Raw genomic sequence first — 13,081 nt, 5'->3', positions numbered from 1 at the left:
TATGCCAATTCAAGCAAACACAAATATCCACATTCTACTACATTTTCCACGTTTTTGAGAAAGCATTTAAGAGAGAAGAAACTGGCCTTGCCAGTGGTGGCACCACATGAGTAGAGAAGGCATAGTGGAGTATGAGAAGCTTAGAAGAATTATAATTAGTTATTTAGACTGCCGGAATCACATTCTTTGACATTAGTTCTTTGGTTAAAGCTATTCTCTGGGCATCTTCATTAAATACCCAAAATTCTTATCCGCACAAGCAAAGTTTTAAATGATTCATACAGCTCATCTCTCTTGCTTAACAACAAAATGTGTATATGCCACATCCTTAAGAACAAAAAAGTACAGTACTGAGTATAATGCAGGATCCCCTTAAGAAGGGCTCACCCACCCAGAGGTCTGATCATGGACATCCAGGGGGATGGATGGTGGCCATTGCCTGAGGAAAGAGCTTTTATTCCGACCCAGAAGCTTTTCTTCCTTTTACCTGCACAGAGCAAACAAGGACCTTAGAAACATCTTACTCTTCTGACTTAGGCACCTACAAAAGAATAACTTTGTAGATTTTATAAACAACTATAGGAATTTGTATGTAACCATATAATTGATACTGGGCGTTGTCAGGGACGGTGCCAGACCCCCAAGGACAATTAACTAATTTCAAACTCATATTTTGGAAATGAATAGGCAACAATGACAACAACCTGTCTTTCAAACAAGTTGAAACACAATAATGATGCAGTCTGTTGTATTATATGCCAGGTGAGTAAAAGATAAACTAAATTTTGAATGGCACAGAATTATCGCATAGGCGCACGTTATAACCATCACTTGAGTGGTTAATGTTTGATGTTTTCTAAGATTATAGGTAGTGTGTAGAAATGCAATCGAATTTGATTAAATATTTTTAAAAATCTTTAAGAGAAAACATTTATCTTTAGTTTTTAATTTTTTAGCTAGCTTTTTTTATTTATTGAAAACAAACTACGCGACCGTTGTAAGGTATTTGAACAGTGCAAAAAGTGTCCAGTGAAACAAACCTCCTTTCCCGCTTGCCAGCCCAGTGCTGCAGACACAACCAGACACACCATTTCTCATGCTTCCTACAGGAAGAGCCTGCATGTTGTAGTGTGTAAATATCTCCATTTAAAAACACAAACCAGAGCACGCTGTAACCTGTTCTTGCCTCAGCCTCGCTCAGCCTGCAGCTGCTCAGGTATGCCCCTGCTGCCGATACCTCCTTCCCTCCCCCAGAAGGAAGGACCTTGGGCCACTCAGCGGCCCTCACTGTGGCAGACTCTCCTTGGCAGTGAGTGAGAGTCCTTTGTGTAATAAAACAAAATCACCGCCTGGTAACCCCCTTTTAGAAACATATTGGTCACATCCCAAGTGTTGCCCAACTCCCCCTTTCTGGCATCTAAAAACCCACTGGTCCCCTTCTCGCAGTCATACCCTGTGCTACCTGAAGTCCATTCCTGCATAAACCTGGCCCGTTTTCCAGGTGTTTCAGGCAGGAGGATACATCTGATCCCTGCTACTCCATCTGGGCCAGAGGCAGAAGCACCATATTTTTTAAACACAGAAGTGGTTCCTAGCGTTGGAGGTATACAATCGCTCGGGCCGCTCATTAAAATAAAGATGGTTTGGAGGGCCGCCTGGGGATCTGTATTTTAATCAGCACTTGGAGCCATGATGATGCAGCCTTGCCATGCCCTAGGCTGCTTGGGAGCCTCGGGCTTCAAGGATGGTATTTACTTGTCAGCTGTCCTCAAGTGATGCCACCATATGGATGTTTTGTTTTTCAGATGAACGAAATAAAATAAATGGTGAGATCGATTCCTTGCCAGACTTTGAATTACTGAGTTTGTGGAGACAGAGGGCCACCTCTGAAGAGCACCAGAAGAGGCCAGAGTTCTGTTCTAAAGAGTCAGCTCTGCCCAGCATGTGACATAGCAGACCGGGTGAGCTGAAGGCTGGTGGGGCATCGAGTTGGAAGGGGCACATCTACTTGTCTGCACAGAGAGGGCGCGAATCCCGGCAGCTTCAGCTTGGTTCAACTCATTTTGGAAAATACTTCTGGCTTCTGTGGTTTTATGCTTTTAGAGTTCCATTTTTAAGCACAAGGCTTGTCCAAACCCACTGACGCTGAGCTGAAGCATCCAAAGGAGATGCTGAGTTTCACACCCATCTCTGCTGAGTCTGCAAAAAAATTTCTCAGACTTGCCCAAACTGCTTTGTTGAGAAACAAAAACAAAAACCACCAATCCCAATGGGGTTTGCAGGGTCCTGTGGTTTTTGTCCAAAACTATGGCAAAGCAGGGGTCGGTCATGTGACTTACAAGCCTAAAGGTTTCATTATGAAACCTGAAAGAAACCCACAGGCTTCAGTCTTAAAATATACTCCCATGAGAAAAACAAAAAAAGAAAAAGAAAATCTCAGTTTTGGTCTGGAACCATAGTGGAAGAAAATACGTCCAAACCAAATGTTGTCAGGACTCACTGTGTTTTAAATCCAGAGCTGAACTTCATTCCGTTGAGGTTACATTGTTCATTAACACTGTCTGTGGCACTGGATCGTCTAGAAAAGTCCAGGAGAGCTGGAGGCCCCCTCTTGTTTGTGCCAGAAACAGAACTGGCCTATTGTCCAAAAACAAAATGAGTTCAACAATATAAGTGATGAGATTTTATTTTACCTTATCTTCCTTCTCTTAGGATATGCAGACAAGGTAGAAAATGAGTTTATATGTTCTACTCCTTAATAAAAAAACTACTCATGAAATGTCAGCTCCCTTTACATGACTCAAATTCTAGGACTCACAAGAATAACCTGGAGAATTTGTTACATCTGTATATCCTTGTTATCTGGATCACCAAACTTAGAGAGGCATAAGTAACATTATTTTATGATGCTGTGGATCAGGAATTCTGGCAGGGCTCAGCTGGGTGGTTCTTCTGCTCCATGTGACTGAGGACACCCTCATGTGCTTTTCAGCTGGTACCTGGTCTCATGTGGAGAGTCCAAGTCATGTCTGGAAAATTAGAGGGGATGACTATCAAGTTGGCTTGGCTGGGCTCTTCTCCCTCTCCATGTAGTTTTAGGGTTTCTCCATGAGGTACAAGGTTCTGAGCCAAGTATCACTTCAGGGATCTGACAAAGTATCACTTCAATCTTCAGAGTAGCCATGGGCCAATTTCAAGGGCAAAAGAAGCAGACCCCACCTCCTGGTGGGAGAAATGTCAGACAGTGTGGCCATCTTTCGTCCACTGCAATGGAAACGCCAGCTGCACTCCCAGAAACTCTGGCTGATCATGTTAGGTGCTGTGGAGAGTAGAAAAGGAGCATTAAGAAAAGTTCCCAGCTCAAAAGGAGCTCATACTTGACTGGAGATAGGCATGGAAGGGCTAGGTGTAGGGGTGGAGCCTGAAGGCTGGGATCCCCCCACAGGAGAGAGCAAGGTGGGGAGCAAGGTGCATTACAATGTGGGCTCGAGTACCCATGGTGACTGAGGAAAGCACCTGGAGCTGAGGTAAAGGAATTTATGAAAAGGTATGTTGGAATGAGTAGGTAACCAGAATGAATTATGAGGGAAAGGGAGTAGGACTCTGTAGTTTCCACCCTGAAATGGGGGAGGGGGAGAGCAAGGGAGCAGGAGGCATGGGGGCTCCCAAGCAGTTTTCATTATGATCTTTTCTCCCTGACTTTGACAGGATCATTTCCCCTCATCTTTTATTCCTCCCCAATCTTGCTTTCTTTCTGGCCCTATTTGCCTTGTTGCTCCTATTCCAGCAGGTCATGCAGCTCAGCTACAGAATGGGCCAGTTTTCCCAGTAACAACGTGCACTTTCAGTGCTGGTTTCTGACTCATCCTGCATATGGTTTCACAACCAAATCATCTCTGGGTCTCACTCCCAAGGCAGGCACACACGCTCTCTCTCTCTCTCTCTCTCTCTCTCTCTCTCTCTCTCTCTCTCTCTCTCTCTCTCTCTCTCTCGTAAGGGTTGACTCCGCAGGGAGACATAGGGTTGGGAGGATCTCAGAGTTGGGTCCAGCTGTGAAGGATGTTATTGAGTCTGAGCACATTGCTAAAATCGATACTGATAAAGAGCTTCTGTAATCTGGAGATGCACTGACGAGATAACAGTGGTCTGAACTCTGTGGTTGCAAACCAAAATAGGGTAGGAGGGAGGGGTGCTGGAACAAAAGGCTCAAGAGGCTCTCATAAAGAGAGGCATGTGTAGGACGTCCCAATGGTCAAATCTGGATGCTCCGAGATGTCTTATTGGTTTGGAATGACACATTCCACCCCCTGGGAAACAATCCCTCCTTGTCCCACCCAGGGGCTGCTTCAGGGCTAAGCCCTGACATTTTGAATCCCAGGGTCAGAAAGGAAAGCAGCATCCAGGGATGGCGTCACAACCGGGAGGTGCCTGGGCACACATGGAAACCCTGAGCCAAGCTGGGAGCCAGGCATCAGTCAGGCGAGGAGCCAGAGGGCGGGCAGAGGAGGCTGGGCAGCTGTGACCCTGCTGCAGGGCGCTTCTGGGTCTGGAGGATGCTCTGCAGACAAGCAGAGATCAGGGAGCCAGAGAGCTCACAGGAGCAGGGCTGGGAAGATAGGCCAGGGTCACCCTTGGTCTCATTCCCAGCAAGAGCTGGGACAGGAAGCAATTGCAAATCAGCCTAGGGCTTCTGGGTCTGACCTCATGACAGTATGGGAAGAGAATGCCAGGCCTCTGTGCCAGTCAGACAAAGGTGCCCCTCAGGCATGCCGCGGGGGCCTATCTGAGGAGAAAGGACCCCATCCTCCAGGCAGACTCAGGATTCAACCCCACCCCAGGTTTAGGGAGCAGAGTGCAGCCTGGATTCAGCCTCTCGGGGCCCTCAGCAGAACCCTTTGTGCAAAGTTCAAAGTACATAACCACACAAGGTGACCGGTGTGGAGGCAGCAATGAGGGCTTTTTGGCTGAAATGTTTCAATACACTTGACTTTTTTTTTTTACTATAAGTCAGGACAATTAGGGGTCTCTCTGTACCTCCTGAGACACAGGGGTGGCACATTAGGCATCATCAGAAAGATAGGAAATCTTAACGCTGGGCTAATTGGAAAACCAGGGGCAAGTGGGTGGGCCCAGGGGCCCTGGTGCCTACCCATTGTGGTAAGTGGCTGGCTTGTGCAGGGGACGAGCTGAGAAAAGCTACTGAAAGGCACTGCTGCCAAGAATATTGTTCCAGTTGAATGGTAAGCCATGCTCCCCGCCCTGGCAACTGGAGGACAAAAGCTTCTGCTGTGCTCCTTCCACCATCAGAAAAACACCTCTCTGCAGAGCTACCTCTGGAGATTTCAGGACACTTGCACCAAAAAGCAACAGTGTTCTGCACGCCTCGCCAGGCCCCGGGAGGCCAGAGCCCCTGACCAGTAAGCTTTTGTTCTGCTAGTCAAAGAGAGCCCTTAAAACACCTCCACTTCCTAACTTGTCACCCACCATTTCCTTATCGGTAGATGCCAGCATTCCCAGTGAGTGTGTTGGTTATGGCAAGAGGCTCTTGACCTAATTTCTCTTTCAGTGTGTCTGACCAGTTAGGTCTTACTTAGGCTGATCTTTTGTTCAATATTTTTTGAATACTTGAGATGTGCTCAGGGAATGCAGAGATGATTATAACATAGTCCCTTCTCTCTAGGAGTTTGCAGCATGCAGGAGAGACAGAATAATGGGTAGCGGCTGCCCAGTCCCTTCCTCCTCCTCCTAGCAGAATCCCAAACCTGTTCCAAGACTGCCCTTCACCTCCCCTAAACACTACACACACACACACACACACACACACACACACACACACACACTACACACCATGAACACACACACACACACAGATAGAGAGGGGTGGGGGAGCGCTTTGAGGGTAGGGTGCAGGCTGATATTATGAGGATAGTATGAAAGCTGATATTATGAGGAAGGGAGAAGGGCCTGCACTCAAAGTCCATGATGTCACTGCAAGGACTGGCTTTCCCACCCTGGAGCTGGGCTGCATGGCCTGCTGGGACAGGAGCAACACAGGCCAAAGAGACCATAAGAAAGCCAGTGTGTAGTTGCAGTTCAGTCATTCTCGCTATTCTAAAATATTGCATTGTAGAAATATGCCACAATGTATTTATTCATACAGTAAATGGCCATTGGATGGTTTCTAGTCTCTTAATATTGTGTTCCTTTGAGGGAAGTTGTTTAATTTTTGTTATTATAAACAAGGCTGTTACAAATTTCTAAACAGATCTCCTGGTAATATAGGCAAACGTTCACTTTTAGAGGATAATACCCAATTGCTTTCCCCATTATGGCACCAACTGACATTCCCATGAGCAGTGCACAAATATTGGATGCACTCTGTATCATCATGCACATTTGGTTTTACACTGTTTAATTAAAAAAAAAAAAACTAGTAATTTCCTATGCAAATTTGATTTTGAATTTTTCTGATTACTGATAAGAAATATTATCATGAATATTGGTCATTTATGTTTTTGCTTCTGTGAAAGCTTGTTCAAGCCTTTTGCCCATTTTCATTTTGAGATATTTGTATTTTTCTAGCTTATTTTTTAGGAGTTATTTATATATCCTGAATAATAATCATTTGCCAGTTATATTTGTTCCAAATATCCTCTTCCATTTTCACTTATTTTATAGTGTGTCTTAATGAACATATTGTCCTCATTTTTATGTATGCAGATTTATCAACTTTTTTCATGGTTAGTACTTTTTTAGTAAGTCCTTCTCTGCTTCACAGTCATAAAGATATGACCTTCTACTTTCTGCTAAAAATGTTAAAGTTTTGCTGAAACCGGTTTGGCTCAGTGGATAGAGCGTCCGCCTTCAGATTGAAACGTCCCAGGTTCGATTCCGGTCAAGGGCATGTACCTTGGTTGCTGGCACATCCCCAGTGGGGGGTGCGCAGGAGGCAGCTGATCAATGTCTCTCTCTTACTGATGTTTCTAACTCTCTATCTCTCTACCTTCCTCTCTGTAAAAAATAAAATATATTAAAAATATATAAATAAAAAAATTAAAATGTTAAAGTTTTGCCATACTCCTTTAAGTTCAATTCACCTAGGATTAATTATGTGTATGGTATGAGATAGGAATTCCATTTTTTTTCCTGTATAGATCACTAGCTGACCCAGGACAATTTACTGAATTATCCTTCCTTTCTTCAATGATTATAATGCTAACTCTGTCATATATTAAGTTTCCATGTGCACAGGTCTGCTGCTGGGTTTTCTATTTTATTCTATTATCAATTTGTTTAGTCCTGAGCCAATACCACCTTGTATTAATTACCATCTTTATATATAAAAAACCAGCGACCATACGGTCATAACAATTGGTCGCTATGATGCCCAAAGAGGCCTACTAATTGGCCAGATCAGGGCATGGGGCCAATTGGCCAACTTCAAGGTCCCTCTCCCTTGCCAGCCTGCACCTGATCGGACTCTTCCAACCCAATCAAGAGCAGAGCAAGCTAGCCGAATGTCCCTTCTCTTCCCCTCTGTCCAGTTCCACCCCCGATCAGCCCACCCCACCACTATAGGCCTGCAGCCCTTCCCCTGGCCAGCCTCACCCCAGATGAGCCCCCACACCCCAATCAGGGGCAGGGCCATCCAGCAAACCACCCATGGCCCCTACCCCAGGCTGCTGGCCCCTGATTGGCACTCCCCATCCCATTCAGAGGTAGGGCTGATTGGTCCATTGCCCACAGTCCCAACCCCAATAAGTCCCCTAACAACCAATCGCCTGTAACCCTTTCCCCCAGCTGGCCTGGCCCTGATCAGCCCCAATAGGGGCAAGCTGGCCGGCCAACCTCCTGCCATCTCCTCCTCCCGAAAGGCCCAGCCCTGATCCGTCCCAATTGGGACCGGGCTGGCCAGACCCCATTGTGTATAAATTTGTGCACAGGGCCTCTAGTAACTTTATTAAAAAAAGTGTTGCTATATGGAAGAGCTAATTCTCCCACCTTCTTCCTCTTTAATAGTGCTATTCTTAGCCTGTGCTCATCAATATACATTTAGGATCGATTTGTCAAGGTCTTTAAAAACCTCTGTTGGGATTTTTATTGGAATTGCATTGAGTTTACAGATCAATTTGAGAAAAATTGATATCTTCATAATATTTTCTTATCCATAAAAATAGTGTGTCCTCATTTATTTAGGTATCTTTTAATGTTTTCATTCACTCAGAATTCAATTGTGCCAGACACTACTTCAAGGGGAAAAAAAACTCTTGTCCTAACAAAAAATACATTCTGGTATAAATAAATAAAATAAATAAAATAGGTTTAAAAAAATAAGTGAAAGAAAGCTCAGAAGGAAGCAAGGAAACTGACCATTTGTCTATCTGAAGGCAGAGGGATATCAAGTTTAGGCAGTTTCATCTAAGAATCTGGGATGGTTGGAGTACAGGCAGCAGAAGCAGGTGTTGTAGGAGATGAGGTCACAAAGGACACAGGGACTCACTCCAAAGATCGGGACTTTTTTAAAACTCCAAAGATGGGGACTTTTTTAAAACACCACTGGACGTGGGACAAATTGTTAAAAATCGGGACTGTCCCGCCAAAAGCAGGATGTCTGGTCACCTTAATTTAAAGCCACGAAACTGGTTGAGATGACTAGAGAAGGTCTGTAGACAGAAAAGAGGTTCAAGGACTGAACTCTGGAATATTCCAGTTCTGAAAAGCTGGATCCATAAGGAGGACTCCCAAAGGGGACTGAGAAGGAGCCACCAGAAAGGAACTCTAGGACAGCAGGGGTCTGAGAAGACAAGTGAAGAAGCCGTTTCAAGGAGGGAGTGTCGCGTGCTGCCCATGGGTCCAGTAAGATGAAGCTGAGAACTGCTCACTGGACATGGCAAGGCAGAGCCACTGCTGGCCTTGACAAGAGCAATGCAGTGGGAAGGGGACTGCACTGAAGTGGGTTTAAAAGGAAATGGCAAGAGAGAAATCAAAGAATAGAGAATAGATAACTCTTTCAAGGAATTTTGCTGTCAATTATAAAATTATACATAAAGGGGCTGAGGGAAATGAGTGGCAGCTGAAAGGGAAAGTGGATCAAGATAGATTTTTTTTGTCTGTTATTTAAGATGAGAGGAACTATTAGCCTATCTGTATACTTAATAGGAATGATCCAGTGTAAAGGGGAAACAATTGTGAATAAAGAAAGAGGTGAACTGCTGAAACAATACCCTGGAATAGGCAAAGGGATGGGGTCTGGGGCATACAGAGAGAACCTGGATATATTTAAAAGCTTGGGGAGTTCATCTATAGGAGCGGGAAGGGTGTATAGTGTGTGAGTGCAGGTGCTAGCAGGTGTACAGATGGGGAGGAAGTTTGTGGAGGATGTCTTTTGATTGCTTCAATTTGCTCAATGCAGCAGAAATCAGGGTCATCAGCTGATAGAATCTGGGAGAAGCTGGCATTTTGCAAACAGGAAAAAATACAAGTAGTCAACTAACTTAGCAATCATCAAAATTTGTCTTGCTTGCATACTTCCTAAATAATTTTGAAAATATGTCTTCATACCTCTTAAGGTGACAACTAAAATTTTTTCTTATCATAAATTTAAATCACTGTAAAGGATATAAATTCATTTGTAAAACTAGTTGAGAAGAATTTTGTTGAAGCAACATTATGGAATTTTTAAAATTTGTGAGTTATTTGCCAAAATCTCAAAGATTATTGAATTAATTTTTATAAATATTTTATATTATAAAAATTATATTTGATGATCTGTGAGCTGACAACTCATTAGTCGTTGTTCAATTAATTAGAAACAAAGAATTGGGAAATAACTAAGCTATAATAAGTATTAGCCAATAATGGATCATTCATTTTCTCAACACGTACTAATGTTTAAAATGGTTTATTTATCTGGTTTCTTACACACTGGAGCCATGCACCATAGTGAGATTCATAGTAATAGATGAAATGCATCTTTAAAAAATTTGATTTTCATAAAGAAGAGAAGGACAAGTGTGAAAGGGGACCCAGGAATCTCAGATATTCTCAGGCCAATTAATTTCAGGAAAGAGTATATCTGCCAAGTGACTCCCTTGTCTACATGTTTCTTGGGAAGTATTCATATGTCATTTTTAAATAAAAATTGTGACAAAATATATATAACATATTTACCATTTTAACTACTTTAAGTGGTACAATTAATGGCATTAAGTACATTTACATTATTGTACATCAGTCTCTGCTTTTAATTCTTTTGAGTAAATACCCAGAAGTGGAATTGCTGGATTACACGCTAATTCTATGTTCATGTTTGCATTTTGAAGACAGAGATCTAGGAGAATGGGAGCAAGAATGGAGCAAATAAATCGCATTTCAGGGCAGCAGTAGGCCCAGTTGAGATTAGCAATCCTGAATTTAAAGTCAAGTGAGCCAGCATATTGTGTTATTTTATTCCAGCCACATTCACTTGCACAGATGTAGGGATAGGGTAGATGGAGTGTTAGATATAACCATGATTTTAGGTAGGCAGGGCCAGCATGTTAAAGCAATGAATATTCACAACCTAAGGGGATATGTTTTATCATACCCATTTTATAGATAAGAAAGTAATTCTTAGAGAAAAATGTTATATGCAGAAGGTTTATACCTAGCAGGTAGTAGAATGGGATCCAAACTTGGGTCTGTATAATTTTAAACTTATGTTCTTTCTACCTGCTAGTCTCATTGCAGGCAGAAAGCATATGTTTCTTCTATGTCTCAAATGCTCAGGGTAATACTATGCTCATAGTACCCACTTAGGAATTTGTGTTGAATAAATAATGAAATGATGCTTTAGGAACCTATAGATTCTTTAAGGTTATTTAGCTAGAAAAAAACAGCCCACCTTTTCTATCTAATTAGTTCATCATAGGTATTGATCACAAAATTGCAGAAGGAAAGATCTATAAAAGTGAACCTAACAGATAATCCTAATAGTTTTTATTATTGAAGTTCTACAAATTCTTCATCACATTGGAATAGATCATAAAAGCCAACAGAAGACAGAAAACAATGAAATGAAGAGGAAGTCTCTTAAAATGTATAGTACCCCTTGGCCAATGTATTTATTCAGGACCAAAGAAAAATAAAAACCATTGAGGCTCAAGTTTTTGTTAGAGCTTTTCTACATCTTCCTGGGCAGAAATGTCATGGAGAAATTTGGAATAACCTTTTCCAATTAGAAAAAGAGGAAAAATGCGCAGAGGCCCATGTCTGAGAATGGTGACAGGTAGAAAGGCCAGGTCACAAAGGCTCTGGGGAGAAATATCTCTCCATCCCACAAGATCCTAGGATGGCCTCTGGGGCACAAACAAGAGCTGGAGGCTCTCTACATAAAACTTTTGCCAATATGGGATGAAGGAGTCAATAGTTGTAGCCAAAATAATATTTCACTGCTTGTTGAAAACAGGTAGGAAAAACTACACTGTCACCTCTTCTGGGAAAAGCAAAAATAAAGTTGTATTTCAACCTTAATTTTCCACCTTGTGGGCAAAAATAATAGGAAAATTACTTCTGGGCAATACTGCACATATTATAAAATAATGAGCCATCCTAGGCAGTTGAGTAAGAAGCAGACCAACCAATGGTCTTCTCCTTAGAAAAGAATAATGCAGTGATTTCCTTTAAAGTAAACCTTTGAAAGAAATGTTATCTCCTCAAAAAGAGATACAACGTGAGACACCATAAGGGCCATCTAAGAATGCCATGCTTCTCTCTATTGAAGGGACAGTGCAACACTTGGGAGAAAGTGTAGAGCATGGCATTTGGGAGGCTAATCTGATACACAGGGCTCCATCGCTGCCTTGTGGCCCTCTCTATCTGAAGTCATTTCACATCAGTTTCCTTCTTCTCTTTCTTACCTCCCCCTTCTCCTTTTTGTTTTAAATGATGATTCACTGAACAATTCAACCAATTTTTTTCTGTGAAGCCAGTTAAGATGACCTTAAATGCTACCAGCCCTAAGACTTGCTTCTAAATGCAGATGTGGCTCATCTGCGTCTATGTCAGCAGAATTCCAAGATGGCCAACAAGACTCCTGCTCCTGGTGCATAAATCCTGTATAAAACCCTCCCCTTGAGTGTGAGAGGAACTTGTATATATTATGGGACATCACTTCCATAAGTATGTTATAAGACAAAGGGGTTAACAGATGTAATCAAAATATCTAATTAGGTGACTTTAAATTAATGAAAGAGAGTTGATCCTGGGCAGGTCTGACCTAATCAGAAGCACTCATGTGAGAGAGCAGAGAGATCTGTGGTGATTCTCCTGCTGGCCTTGAAGAAGCAAACAACCATGCTGTGGGCTGCTTGTAGAAGAGGCCATGTGGCAAGGACCTGAGGGTGACCAGAGTGTCCCTGACCAACAGCCAGCAAGAAGCTGGGACTTCATCAACTGCCTCGGAAGAAAACTCTGCCAACAACCAGTGAGAGTGGAAGAAGAACCTAAGTCTCAGAGGGGACTGAGCCCTTGCTGACAGCTTGAATTCAACCCAATGAGAGCCTCGGCAGAACACCCAGCTAACCCATACCCAGATTTCCGATCCATGGAAAGTATGAGATAATAAATATATGTTGTTTTAAGCAACCAAGTTTGTGTAGCAGTAGAAAACTAATAAATCTTTCCTTGGCTTTCAAGTTCAATGACAACATCCCTAATCTGAGGTTTTGAGGTGTGGTAAGGATTTATTAGGTAATGTGGGAGAAGAAACTAATGAGCTCCTTCATAAATGTCTCTATTGTTTTAGTTGAGGACATGTGATAGTCATTCCTGCAGTTCACCAAGTGTTTCCATCACTCCCTCGCTCTAGACCCCTGACATATTCTGCACTGTCTGTCCCCTTGGTGCGGTCCTTGTTGAATGAACTATGTGCTTTATGTCGGTAATGTGTATGACTTCTGGGCCAGAGCTGTTGATCAATGCAAGACATCCCAGAGCTCTCTTTCTCTCTGCTCTAGTGCCCAGCAATGCTCCTGGTAAGTAGCCTGGGTCCTAGCATGAGGTTATGTGGGGCAGAGTCTATCTTGCTGACCCATGATTTCAC

At 42.9% G+C, this 13,081-nt stretch overlaps 1 long non-coding RNA gene across 8 annotated transcripts in view; it reads right to left on the bottom strand.

Annotated features, from left to right (window-relative positions):
- Positions 1-947: 947 nt before the first annotated feature.
- The window catches only part of LOC123651164, a 51,416-nt gene continuing 39,282 nt past the window's right edge, over positions 948-13,081 (bottom strand). For all 8 annotated transcript variants that reach the window (XR_006739680.1, XR_006739678.1, XR_006739684.1 and 5 more), the window contains one exon: positions 948-3,319. This is a non-coding gene — a long non-coding RNA (uncharacterized LOC123651164). The remainder of the gene's footprint in view (positions 3,320-13,081) is intronic.

This window comes from Pipistrellus kuhlii, unplaced genomic scaffold, assembly GCF_014108245.1.
Source record: "Pipistrellus kuhlii isolate mPipKuh1 unplaced genomic scaffold, mPipKuh1.p scaffold_m20_p_4, whole genome shotgun sequence".
Classification (NCBI taxonomy): Eukaryota; Metazoa; Chordata; class Mammalia; order Chiroptera; family Vespertilionidae; genus Pipistrellus; species Pipistrellus kuhlii.
The sequence above is the reverse complement of the archived record's forward strand: the minus strand, read 5'-3'. Positions and strand labels throughout refer to the sequence as shown.